Genomic DNA, 14,019 nt, shown 5'->3' on the forward strand with positions numbered 1-14,019 from the left:
ACCCCCCATGCATCATTTCTTTTTAAATTTGTGTTTTGTTTTTGCTCTTTTCATTCCACTCAGGTCTTAATGTGTACAAGCCACACTGTAAACCTGAGCCTGTTGTATCTGCACTAATGGACTTTGATATCTCAGCTTTGCTACAAGAAGCATTTTCTTTTCTACCTGCCAGATCTTAAATTAAAAACCAAAACATTGTTAATATAATGCAACAGTCTAAAAGGTCATGCTTGTAACTTCATTAGCAGTGCACTCCAGCCTGTATGATTAAGCTTTTATGAACGCTGACCCGGTGACCTCACAGGCAGGCAGAGCTATATTCAGACCAAAGTGTGGCTATGAATAGCTCATGGAAGGTCCGCTGGATGACATTTAGTCAGGAGTGTCTAACAAACTAATCACATCTCATTCACATTCACAAAATGAATAAATGTTCTACATTCATCCATTATCCTGTCAGAACATGTTTAGTTAATTTAGACTACAAGACTATTTTATTTTTCATGCTTAGCTGCAAAGGGGTGCAATGGAGAACATCATAGTAGAGTGATGACTAAAAATGCCTTTCCTCCCGTAGACATAATATTATATACCCTTTAGTTAATGTCTACCATCAAAACCCTGCAGTAGTTATAAACTGCTTTACAAGAAAAAGCTTATTTTTTATCGCTGGCTTTGTCATGTGGAGTTGAAGTTCAATGCATTTTAAGGTAACTAGAAAAGACAGCTTAAAACGTACCAGAATAAAGCCTCATTTGTTCACAAGTGTTGGAGACCAATACCATAGATGCATAATTTTCCTTGTTAGATATATCTTACAAATGGAGGAGTTGACCTCCTTAGGCCCTTCAGGAAAACAATAAAATTTCCTTTGCCAATAAAGCTAATCAATTCTGTCAGAAAGAGACTTGTTTATGGCAATTTGTCTTAATGTCACATTAGGTTGTGTAAAGTGAGTTAGGTAAAATAAAATCCATGTTGATGACGAAATAAAGGGTAAGGTTCAAGTCTAATTTTTACAAGTATTAAACCATCCAGGATTTTTTTTTTTAAAAAAAAAAGGTCACTGAAATTGACAGGAATTGTTTGACCTTAATTATAATCACATTTAAAGATGACAGAAAAATATGTTTGATTGCCGTAATGACCTCAGTAGTGGTCCACAGCTCTGCCAGAGAGAGATAAAAATGGAGTCAAAATCAAAATGGAAAAATTAGAATCAAAATGGTGTTGGGTGAGGCTAGAAGGTTTCTTGGTATTGTTTCCATCACTGGGAAAGAGCGGGACATCACAGTGTGGGAATGACAATGAACCCAGACAATGGTGTCTTAAATGTAGAGATATGGTGTGAGAAGAGATCACTTACAGTAGACAATGAAAAGAATTTGTATTTTCAAGAAATTAATTGAGTAGCTGGTGGATGCAAGTACTATAAATGCCTAACACCATAAATCTCCAAAGAAGAAGAGGTTTTTTGTCAAATTGGTGTATAAAGCCATGTTCAGGATTTATTGTCAAGATTAGAGTCAAGAATCACAGATTGAAAGACCATTTGTGTGAATGCCAATGGCTTTATGTAAGGTTTATATTTTCATCATCTCATTTAGAGCTAGACCTTCCTGCATAAATTAACAACAAAATACCCTACATTTCAGTTTCTCATCGTCTTATCACTGTTTCAGCAGACATGTTGGAGACAAGACATGAACAATAGATTACAAATTAGCTGGCCAACACAAAAACAACTACATTAACACATTCAGCAAGATGTGTGTAAAGACTGTGCCTCTTCAGTCAGGCACTTTCAATAGGCATGACTCACCAAATATACAGACAATGCTACTGATAACCCATGCGCCCACTGCCCATTTATATTAGGCTATTTTTAACTGTGGCTAACAGTTCCAATCAGAGTACAACATCCAAGCTCCAAAGTACACTGAAGAGGACCCTGAGGAAGATGAGAGAGCAGAGGCAAAGAAACAAGCTTGTGACACAGGGTCAAGTGTTACATTTAGGAGGTAATGAGCCTCCAACTTTAGCCTTGATGTGTCCCTACAGATCCTCCAGCACACAGGGAGGGTTCAGCTATCCAACATGGGGTGCAAGGCCACAGAGAGAAATGAGGGTGAGATTTCCAATCACTTCAAGTAGCTTGGGAAATGAGAGATAATTCACCACATATGGATGGACACTCTGGGACAGCTTTTCCCTGAGAGGCCAGCTGGTTTTCCATTACTTGGTTACAGACACAGACCCTGTGTTTCTCTTAATCCCCCCTTCCTCTGCTCTGAGTTTCCCAACAGCTTTGGCTATTTTAAGATCTTTCAAGATCATCTAATTTCTCTTTGGCTCTAAACTTGACGGTTTTCCCATCTCTTGCTGTTAGAGATAGCAGTGGTGCTGTCAACATTTCTCATAAGCCTTCTATGAAACAGGACACATGAGTCTTTCGGTCAAAAAATTCATATCCTAATACCACTGAAAAAAGTGGTCTTTTGAATTACAGTAAATTTTGAACATACACATATAAGCTATAATCATGTGTTTTTGAAGAAAAGGGTACATATTTATTAAAAGTCTACAAACACCAAAGCAAACACTGCAGAGACCACAAACAGTGCTAAATTTTGGCTACCTTTCAAATAGTAACTGTGCATGCAAGCCAACATTTACAGTTTTTTTAGGAGAAGTGACCAAAACTACAAGTTTAGGGACATGAAAATCTTTAAAAAAAAAAAAAAAAAAAAAAAAAAACGGTACTGTACTGTCTACCTAGGAGTAAGTTAAATTAGTACCGATCATGTGTCTGAGTTAACCTAAAAGTAACGACAAAAGTTGCTTAGCTTAACTTGATTAGCATCATAATTTCCTTGTATATGATCTAGCTAGTTAGTTATCTAGTTTTCCATCTCGCCAGCTATGCTACATTGCTAGCTTTATTGATTTCATCTTCTTTTAAAATATTGGTTATTTTGGGTGATTGTGTTCTTGAATTGTAGCTAAGAGGGTAACATCATGAAGTTCTCTCCTCTGAGATTTTGTAGAACCTTTAGTCCAAGAAGTTCTTGTTCCCTTTAAACACCCCTGGATACATTCTCCATATCTTCTGGTGAAGCCAAACAAACTTTTGCATCTTGCTCCAACTTTGTACAAATTCTCAGCAGATTTGCCAAAAGTTTAGAAAGTATTCCTGTTGCAGACACCAGCAGGCCAAGTGGCAGCCAGTGTTGAATCTACTGCAGAAATAAACACAGCCTGAGGCAGAAAACACGTGTGTTGTAACACATCTTTTTTTGATATTAAGGCTAAGAGTTATGCATATTATTAAGGCATCGTTTTGGCTGTTGCTGATTTGACTGAAAAGTGTGCTGAAGTTGTTTACCAGGAGGCCAAGTTATAAACACTCTGAGGAACAGGGACATACTACATTATTCATGGACTGGTCATCCAAAAAGTGGGTCACATCATTTTGTTTTGATTTAATGAAGGCAAAACCACACAGGAACGGGTCATTCTATGACACTTTGAGGGTAACGTCCTTTTTTCTTTGCCTTTTATCAGTGTGTTTCCAACAGAGGTCATATAGAGGTTTCCTAGTGGAAAAGAACGCCCAAATCTCTTCCTCAGTGATAGAAGCAGCCCTGTCTGTTGTAAACTCAATTAGTTTGTCTATCTCCGTCCTTTGTGGTTTTACAAGAGTTTACCCAAATCCAATTTGTATTTGTTGCGATAAAGATCTACTCAGAGGCTGAGGAAAATATCCCTGTAAGAGACCAGTTTATCATTCGTTTGAGTCATGTGTTATATCTCTGTACATAACAGAGGCGTGGATATTGGGAACAGATTCATATACAGCTCTTATTAGCATTTTGATTGCCGTACGTTTGATTAGGCTACACTTCATCTGGAGGCGAACACCTTTTTATCATCTTACTGAATACCACTGATTGCATGCTGGGCAAAAGGCTCTCATTTGAATATTTGCGCCATGAAAGCTCCCACCAACTTAAGTGCAAGAGCATGTAAGACATCTGGTTTCTGTTAATATTGTGACAAATGGAAACTTAAATCCTAAAGGTTAAAACATAAGTGTGCTTCCGGTGAAATAACCTCCAGAGATACTGCATTAAATGGCCTGCAGCGTGTGGGAACAAACTTGCCCTTAGATGTTTCAGCGTGTCCTGCTCTTTCAGTAAATTATGTTTGACTAATATAAATTGCCGGCAATTACTGGCAGTTGAGAAAGGTCAGAGGCTGTTAGGTTTTTCCATTTGCACGATAAATTGATTCATGACAGGAATGGTGCTGCCTAACAGGGACACGACGCACTGATGCGTTATGTTGCATCATTGTGACTGATAGTGAATCCAGCTGTCCACTTCTACAGTAACCACTTAAGGGAATCACTAATGTAAATACTGGAGGGAAATTCTGAGTGTGAGCAAGTCTTTCTTCAGTTTTATTGCTGGAATGATCACAGTTTATGTCCAGGTTTACTTCACACCAGCCATTATGGCATAAGAAGCTGATCATCCTTTTTGCTGCAGCACTGCTGCAAAACTGGTCAAACAAAGAATTTTTTAATGATTTTTTAATTTTTACTTGAGTAGGTATTTGGATCAGTGCTTGTTTACTTTTACACAAGTCATTTTTTTTTTTTACAAAGGTATTTAACTTCTACCCAAGTAAGGAATGTGTGTACTTTTGACATCTCTGCTGATCGGCTGAATCATTATGAAATGATGTTAAATCTTAATCAATTTGGTTTCACATAATGTTTTACAATCTGACTGAGTTGCTCATTCTTCTTAAAACCTCTATGTTCATTGTGGTCGGCCCTTATCCATGGTACTTAAACTTAATTGGGCCAACTCCTGCAATGCAGGTTTGGCCTTCACAGAAAATTAATAGTTTCATGCATTTTTAGTTTGTATTAAAGTTGAATAGGGCCTACTGCTAACTTTTTGCTTGTTTTTTATGATTAAAGAGCAAAATAAATAAATGAATAACAACAACAACAACATATAAAAAAACACCTCCCATCCATTTTTTTATTAATTGCACCCTGCATGCATAACCTGACACATTACCTCTTCAACGCAGATACAAACCTGCTGGCTGGAACATGTCTTTTTCGCTCATTTCTGAGATTGCTGTAAATTTCTTCTGATGTTTCCTCTTTGTTTTTCGGTATGAGCTGCTGTATGATCACCAGCAACATTTCCAATCTGACATTATACGTTTAGAGTTGCCATTATTCTCTGTGGACAAGTGAGCAAGTCTTCAGACCTGAAAAACGTAGTTTGACAAGCAAAGCACATCGCCTGCTAGCGTTGAGGGCGCTCACAACTGCGTCACTCACTACAGCCTAGAGTTAATGAAGAAGTATAAACCAGGCTTTGGTCCTGATGGGGGGAGATCAAAACCTAGCTTCTCATAGAAAGTTTCTCTTCCGGTAAGGAACCTGAAAACTCCCCTTCCCCTGGTTCTTGGATTCTTCCCACTCCCATTTGTGTTCTTGTGGTATTTTCGTCATTGCAAGGAAAACACTGCATTGAAACAGTAGGAAGTTTGAAATGTTTTAACTGTTCAGTTATTTGTATTGATACCATCACAGTGTCAAAAGGATAAAGACTGGGGCATGATTGACTTTGCAGTTTACATTGGTGCTCCATATACAGATGCTATAGTACTTGTAACAGCAGTCACTAGTTTGATTTTTGGCCACAGCCATTTGCTGCGTGTCTTGATGTCTTCCTCCACTCCCTACTGTCTGCTTGTCCCGCCCCTCTTATGCTGTCTTATCCAATAGGGCACAAATGTCACAAAAATAATAAAACAGGATGGGGGCTCATTGTGTATTAGCCAGATGAAGCAAATGCTCATGAAGATACAAAAGAAATAAAATGTTTTCAGAACTAAAGCCATAAAACAGAGGAGGTCATAGTTCTGTTTTCTTTTTTCTATCATACATCCAGTGCAGTAATTTGATGTTCTGAGCTGGAAAACAGTTTAAACTGCATGTCACAAGAAATGGACATTTGACAGAGAATGTGCGTCATTCCTGCTATTTATGGCATCTCAAAGACTGTAATCAGTCATACATTTCAGTCTATCCAGACAGGAAGCTGGAAATCAACAATTTGATTCAAGATGCAGCTGGAAATAAATGCACACTAAAGCAAACCAGACTCTACCACACAGCTCTGTGAAAACACTGCCCTTGCCCTCTAATATACTGGGTTAGAAAGTGTGCTGTGGTTGGTCTGCACAGTGTTCATTTAGAGGAAATTCATGTCTTGATTTATTAGATTTCCTTTTATTCCTTATAATCGACTGAGGACTCACGTTTGCACAGTACTACCAGTTCGATGAACACAAAAAATGTTTTTGTTTGTTAAGTAAGGTTTTGAGATACTGGTTAATAGTAAGTCTATCACCCTCAGGGATGCTGGTCAGCTTGGCGTCTCGTTGAGAAGGCGGTTTGAGAACCAGCATGGAGGCCACTATAATAAAATAGAATAAAATAGAAAAGAATAGAAAAGAATAGAATAGAATAGAATAAATAGAAAGTACTTAATATATCTCAGAGGGGAATTTCAGGAGTAGTCACAGCTGCAATAGACAAGAAAAAGTAAGAAAGTGTAAAGAGAGTGCTAAAAGGTCCTTAAGAAAATAGATGATGACAGCTTGTCCATCATTCTCCAGTTCAGCCAGCCTCCACCTCCACAGGGTCCAGGACTGAGCTTTTTCAGCAGTCTGTTCAGTCTCTGTCTCCTGGATCCTGTCGCTCACAGCAGGTGAAGTTCTTCCAATGAGGCATTGGTGTCTGGTGTTAGCTCCCTTAGCCATGTCTGTGAATAGCATGATGCTACTCTTCCCTCTGGTATTCCCTCTGTTTCTAGGTTAGCACGGCTAGCTTGTCCATCTTACTGGAGATAGATATTACATTCCCAGTAACAATGGATAGACAGACAGGTCAATGTCGTCACTTCTTAGCTCACACCTCAGTACCAGCACGTCATCCTCACCTCCTTCTCCTCACCGGGTAAGAAGACATCAGGCCTTGCACCAGTTAGCATTGACAGGCTGCTAACAGCTGAGTTCATATGTAAACAATGCAGCCATGGTTACATGTAGGATAAACAGACAAACACAGGATCAATAATGGTAAAAATATAACTTAAGACAAAACCAGTTTGGTGTCCAGGATCAACAAATGACCCATACAAAGTAATGATCCACTCCTAACTAAAAAAACGTCAAAAACACTACAGGGTCAACACTTTATTCAGCTAATTTTAAGAAGCTCAAACCCAAACAGCATTGTTGGTGTAAGTGAGGTGTCTCTTTATAAAAATGTTTCACCACATCACTGGCCAAAAAGCCTTTTTGATTTTTAAATGTACAAGAACATAACATGTCCACTAATCAGATCTTATCAGCTAATTTTGTCTCTGCTGTATGGGTCAACTCGACTTTTTGCCTTGTATACTTTTTAAATTGCACCTTAGTTAAATATATCCCAAAACATGGATCACAAATACATGCTCTCATTTTTAAAGAAGCCGAGTAATGTCCTGAAACAGCAAGGACACTGATGTTTTTAGCAAACATGGCTATAACAGGGGAAGTAGTTATCTATTTTAAGCTCTGGATTTGGTGCCATAATGGCTATTCAGAACAGCGGGCCGTTGTTCTTGATTGACCCAAAATGAACCACAGCGTCTGTAATCATAATAATAATTTTAAAAAACATGTCAGTCAATACAACTGTGCGGCTCCCTGCTGTTTATTTGTCACAGAATGGAATAAATCATGCTTAATTTATGCACATAAAAGATTTTATTTATAGTTTTGTACTCATCATTTTGGTGGATATGTTGACGACAGAAGTCATTATGCTTTATTTTCTTTAGTTTATAAAATGTTTTACAAAATACAACCACATGTTGTTAAATTTATTCCACGCAACACTTGTAGGAGCCATGTGAGAGAGAAAAGTGTGCTCTACAGCTGGAGAGCGTCAAAAAAAAAAAGAGAGGAGCACAATAGGTTGCATCAGGGGTCAGGACAAAGGGTCTCAAATGATAGACTTAAATACCCAGAACGTGCTGATAGAAGCCACAGGAAAACAGTCGTGTTGGGCAAAAAAACTGAGTCACATGTTAATGGACTAATGGATATAAAGGAGATAAAAAGAAGCGCTATGATTAACATCTTTTTTTTTTCACTATGCTTCTTCTTTTCTATTTTTTACTCAGAAGCCCTTTTCAGTGGTAACAAATCTTGCTTTTTATAATTTGGATGAACAGAGTTTTGATCACTTGAACATGATTCTATCATCACATGTTCCTGAATATATAGCTACATTCATAAGAATTACTATCTCATAATAAGTGTAGCTGTATAATCAAGTTGCACTGGATCTTTTTGATCTTGTTTGTAAACTTTATCAAAAAAGTTATGAAATGTGAAATATTTGTTTTTTCCAAATGCATGACACTTAATATTTTCACTATAATTCTTAAGTAATCCGTCACCAAAAATTTCCTTCACAACCAACAACATTTGGTCTTGTCTCATTAAATATACTTCCATGACAAGAACAACTCAAAAGCAGCTTTGACAACTTTCAAGGACCAAGCAGTAAAGCGCAAAATAAAGGACTTTTACTTGATAAAACATGTTTTTTTGTTTGTTTGTTTGTTTGTTTTGTTTTGTTTTAACCCAAAAGGGGAATCAAATGTACAAACAACATCCATAACAATTCGGCCTATAAAAGAGGTCAATTTACTACAACTTAACGCAAACTGAACTTAAGTGCTAACATAACAAACAAACATGGCACAATGAAACTGTGGGGCAACATATGTAGAGGTTTGGCCAGACCAATTCAAACACAAAGGGAAAACAAAATGGACACTGTGTGAAACCTAATACAAAATTAGGTAAACCTGTATCCACCATGACATCAGAACAGTTGGAGTCTTCCAATTAGTGGGGTCTAGCATAAGAGTGTTTCCTGCCCTTGGCCACACCTTTTGCTCCAACCAGGAAGTGCCCTTCTCCAGCAGTCAGGTAACTCAAAGACAAAGAAATTATGATTAGTGCAACAGAAATGTGTCTAATCTTGTATTGTAAAAATATGTGTGCTAAAATCAAACAATGTAAGATTAAATGCTGAAATGGACTAATGTCAAGGTAATGTAATGTGTTTGAGTGGTTTCCTGAAAATGAAAGTGAAAAACAGTTTTGTTAAACAGCTAAGGTGTGAGGTGAAAGTGACATTGAAATTACTCTTGTGTGGTACTGGCCATCACAACAACACACAACAAAAAGAACAACATCAAATATTGCCAATTTGAAACAAGCAAAATGTACCATTAAATAGTTTTCCTCCTAAATAATGAAATAGAGTTCCATAAAAATGTAGTAGCTAATAGTTAATTTTTGTTGTGCAAATCTTCTCAGCTACCTCAGAAATCCCATCTTACACTTGAAATAAGGTGTGAATTACCTTCGCTCTATTAACAAACCTACATTTCTCGAGAATGTTAGAACGTCAGAAATTGTAAATTGTCATCACAAACAGCATCCCTATCATTCATTCTTCTCGGACTCACTCATCCCACTCACTCATCTCTCAGCACTGACACATCGCTGCCTTGGCACAAGCATGTTGCATGATTGCACACCTCAGACTCAGATCAATGCCAGGTTCACTAAGGGATTAAAAATAGAAATGATGACTGCCTCTTAACGAATAGTGTTTGAAATGATCATGCTGAGGAGACACTGGGAGAGCAACAGGCCCTTGAACATTGTAAAACGTGGCAGCCCCCACATTTTGAAGCTCAAAGGCTTTTTCTTAACAATACTGCCGTCTTGAAAAGAGAGCAGAGCCCACTCACACAGACGCAGACATAGACACATACACATACATACATACACACAGTCCACCTACACTATCTCTGAACAATGAGTACATAGCCTCTGCTAGCAGTCATGAACTGAAGTCGGAGTGGGATGAGACCTACTGTCCTTGTGTGGGCAAACTTGCTCTTAAAGATCCATCTTAAAAAAAAAAAAAAAGAGGAGGTGGAGAAAGGCTGGGAAGGAGTAGTGACACACTCAGTTTTTCCATGAGGGATTTTATCTTTTCTTTTTCCTCTGATGAGATGAGGGTGCTTCCTGATTCTTATCAGCATTTAGACCAGGGATGTCAAACTCGTGCCATGGAGGGCCAAGAGGCTGCAGGTTTTCCTTCCAACCAAACACTCCTCCAGCTGATTCCACTGATTACTTCACCTTCAAGCAGAGAGCAGGGACTAATCAGTGAAACCAGCTGGTGAAGTTCTTGGTTGGATAGAAAACCTGCAGCCTCTTGGCCCTCCATGGCACGAGTTTGACACCTGTGATTTAGACCTTTAAGAGTTTTACTCTCCTATTTCAGTAAGATAGTGTTGCTGTTAGATGTTCACTTTATTTTGTTTATCTATGCGCAAACTGAGTGGCTCTCAATGTGTGTTTGCTCAGCAAGATACTTAAGATTTTCAGGTACCAAGATTATCAATTGCTCTGCAAGGTTAAGCTTTTTTATAGCTTTTATAGCTTCCTGTTTCCCTTGAAACAATATTACTTTATTACATAATTTACGTTTAACTTGCATTCATTCATCTATTTAATACTGTTTATCCTGCTTAGGGCTGTGGGTGGCTGAAGCCTACCTCAACTGTCTTTGGGTGGGAGGCAGCGTACACCCAGGACTGGTCTCCAGTCAATCACAGGGCTGGCTACCATGGGTAATTTAAAATCACCAATTAACCTGAGGAGTATGTTTTTGGGCTGTGGGAGGAGGTCAGAGTACCTGGAGGGAATCCACACATGCTTGAGGAGCACTTACAAACCCCACACAGAGAAGCCCACCTTGCCTGAACCGATCAAACTGGTGACCTTCTTTCTGTGAGCCAGCAGTGCTAACCGTTGCACCACCCAGCAGCCCTCACATTTATTTTCTACATTATTATCAGTTAATAAACTTATCCCCACAACGACTATGTAAGAAAAAAATTTAACAAACCCATCAAAATACCTTGCATGTAGTATATAAGAAGATTTTTAATATCTTTATCGAATATTGCAGCCTAAATTACAAAAAAATAAATAGATGGCAGACTGAATGAAAAGATAAATAGATGGATGTCTTATGGAAACATGAATGAATGGATAGGTGGATGGATGAATATATGTATGTATGTATGTATATGGATGGATGGACAAAAGATGGAGAAAAACGGATGGATGGATGGATGGATAGGCGGTTAAATGTGTGGATAGACTAAAACCATTTGGGTGATGGTTGGATAAATGCATGGATGGGAGGGTTATTCCTACACACAGCCACAATTAAACAAAACAAAATAAAAAGTATTAATATATTTCTAATTTACTTTCTCCTGTCCTTGAAAAGGAATCAAAAGCCCATTCAGCCCAGCCAGCCAAACAAGATGATGAAAAACACTGAAATATACTGAGTGACTCATATAACTACCTTGTTTGGATAATATCCAGTAATTTTTCATTTACCGAAACAGAAGCTGCATATAAAAGCACACACTGACTAAAAAAAATTCTCTTAACACTCTCTTTTTGTCCAGTACTTCATGTCACTCTGTGCTGATCCTACTCTCCTTTGTTTCTCTTTAAATGCTGTGGTGACATAAGCCAAGCTTTCTGGTAATGATGTCTGCCTTGATAAGACAGGTTCACAGACGTGTCTGCTCGTGGTGATAGTAAAAGGATCTGACTGAAAAGGTCCAGAGATGAGTTTCATAAACAGAAAATAAAGAGTAGAGCTAAAGACAATAGAGCTTGGCCTGCATTACACAAATAAAGCCACAGTTATAGGTATATGTAACAATAGTCTAGGTCATGTTACACTTGTAAAAGTGCCAGTCATAATTTCACAATAGTGACCGTGTTTATCTGTCATCACAAGAGAGCTCCATAAACACTAAGTGGATGGAAAGAATCTGAGGGCAGGAATCATCAAGCCGTTAACTCAGCAGCTGTTGGGCGCTTTGTTTCTGTAAAGGATGAAGCTCGGCCAGCTCTGTGTTCCCACTGATTACCGTTTTTTACCTCACGGTGCTTTCCAACATTAGACGGAGGGCTCGACACACATGTGACCCATTGAGCGGTGACTGGAAAGCTCTGCAAGTGGCGCTGTCAACACCAGGACATAAATAAAGCTAAAGATAGCGTGATGTGGCTTCAGACCAGGTTTCTGGTCAGCCAAGGGCTTTTTATAGAAACACTCTGATTTATAAAAGGCTAACAGGAACTATTTTTGACCCAGTGGGCTTGGGGGATATAGATCTTGGAAACTTGTGATGCTTCTGGGTGCATGACTGACCTCTTTGACTTGAATGTGTCAGTGGGGTTGGTTGTGGGAGTTGTAGCAGAACGCAAATGCTACCAGGATCAAACCAGCCAAAGGTCTGTGATGTTTTTGGACACAACCCAGAGGGACAGACAGGGTGATGATCACATGGGTCTATCCCAGTCAGACTCATTAAATTATCGGATCTTTCTTTGATGATTCTGTCTAGGGATGGAGTTGAAAAAAGTTTTAATTTGCTTCATTTGTTTGAATTATATTTTGTATGTTTCTCTTACTTATGCTTCATATGCTCGGGAATTTGCCTCCACACTCTTTACTGCAAGTCTTACTCTGTAATTTGAATAAAATATTTGGTTATAGCAACACACACAAAAAGAAATAAAATATGTGCTGGTTGAAAGGTTAATGTTTTCGATGTTAAGCGTATTAGAGGCAACAAAGCACTGTCACTTTTTTGCTATCAATGAGGAGAAAAAGTGGTCTTGGACTTTCTAAGATTTTAACATTTCTGATGTATTAAAAGCATAGCTATCAAACCTATTCTGGCAGGTACACTTCAGAAATGTCTCTATCAGACCATATTTTGATTAAACTACAATACAGCTTGATCTAAGGGACATAATGGATTTAATTAACACTTCTTGATGCTGGATTCTAGTTCAGTACGACTCTTGTACGCTGGTTTGTCTGTTTGATGGCAACAACAACAACAACAACAAAAAAAACATCTCAAAGGTGGATTTATTACTACACTAAACACATTTCGTCTCTAATTCTTTAAATAATGACACAATAAAGCAAATCATACAGTCAGATCATGTTTATTTTACAAATACTCTGCTGTGAGAACTGGTTTGTATCAACTCTTATCAACCTATAATGAAATAGCCCCAAATATAGACCTCTGATTTTAGCTTTACTGGAGATAGGTGTGTGTAGTTACTTCAGCTGCCAAATGAGTCAGACACTGACTCTCAACAGACCTGTATTAAATAAAAAGGGCCTGACTGATCTGTGATGCAGTACTGACTGTGTGGTGTTGCTATAGACACACTATGCAAACAGTGGATCAACCAGTGTGCTTTTAAGGGTTGGGGAATAAAGTCAGACAGGTTCCCTGAAGACTGTGTGGGTGTCTGCTCCCCACTCGGATTATTACAGTAACACTGTAACCCCACACTGTCATGATCAGGTGTCAAAGGTCAGGGTGTGACCGTCTCTGAATGTGAATGTCTCAATTCTCATTTATTGTTCAATACCACCAGACAAGGCCAAAAACAAAAAATAAATACCAAGGCAAGAAAGAGCCTTCTGATATTTTTTTGGTAAAATAGTCCATAGATCAAAGGCTTTATGGTGTGTGAGTTGACAGGTAAGTATAGAATTACAGCTCATGACCTCTGCCATGACAGCACAGCCATGTTGTTCTTAATTATCATAACAGACCACCAGCAGAGAGCTTGAGAGAGAGGGGACCTCATCTTGCCTCTGTTGTTGTGATTTATAATCCACTCTGCAACCCGAGGCCACTGCCTGACAACCTTAAAGTTATTTGGTGGATATACACAACCCATAAAAGGTGTATACTGTTTAGAAAGTTGTTATAGTTG

Source organism: Halichoeres trimaculatus, unplaced genomic scaffold, assembly GCF_033239565.1.
Source record: "Halichoeres trimaculatus isolate MK-OKI-2021-1 unplaced genomic scaffold, fHalTri1.1 fHalTri1_scaffold_3, whole genome shotgun sequence".
Taxonomy (NCBI): Eukaryota; Metazoa; Chordata; class Actinopteri; order Labriformes; family Labridae; genus Halichoeres; species Halichoeres trimaculatus.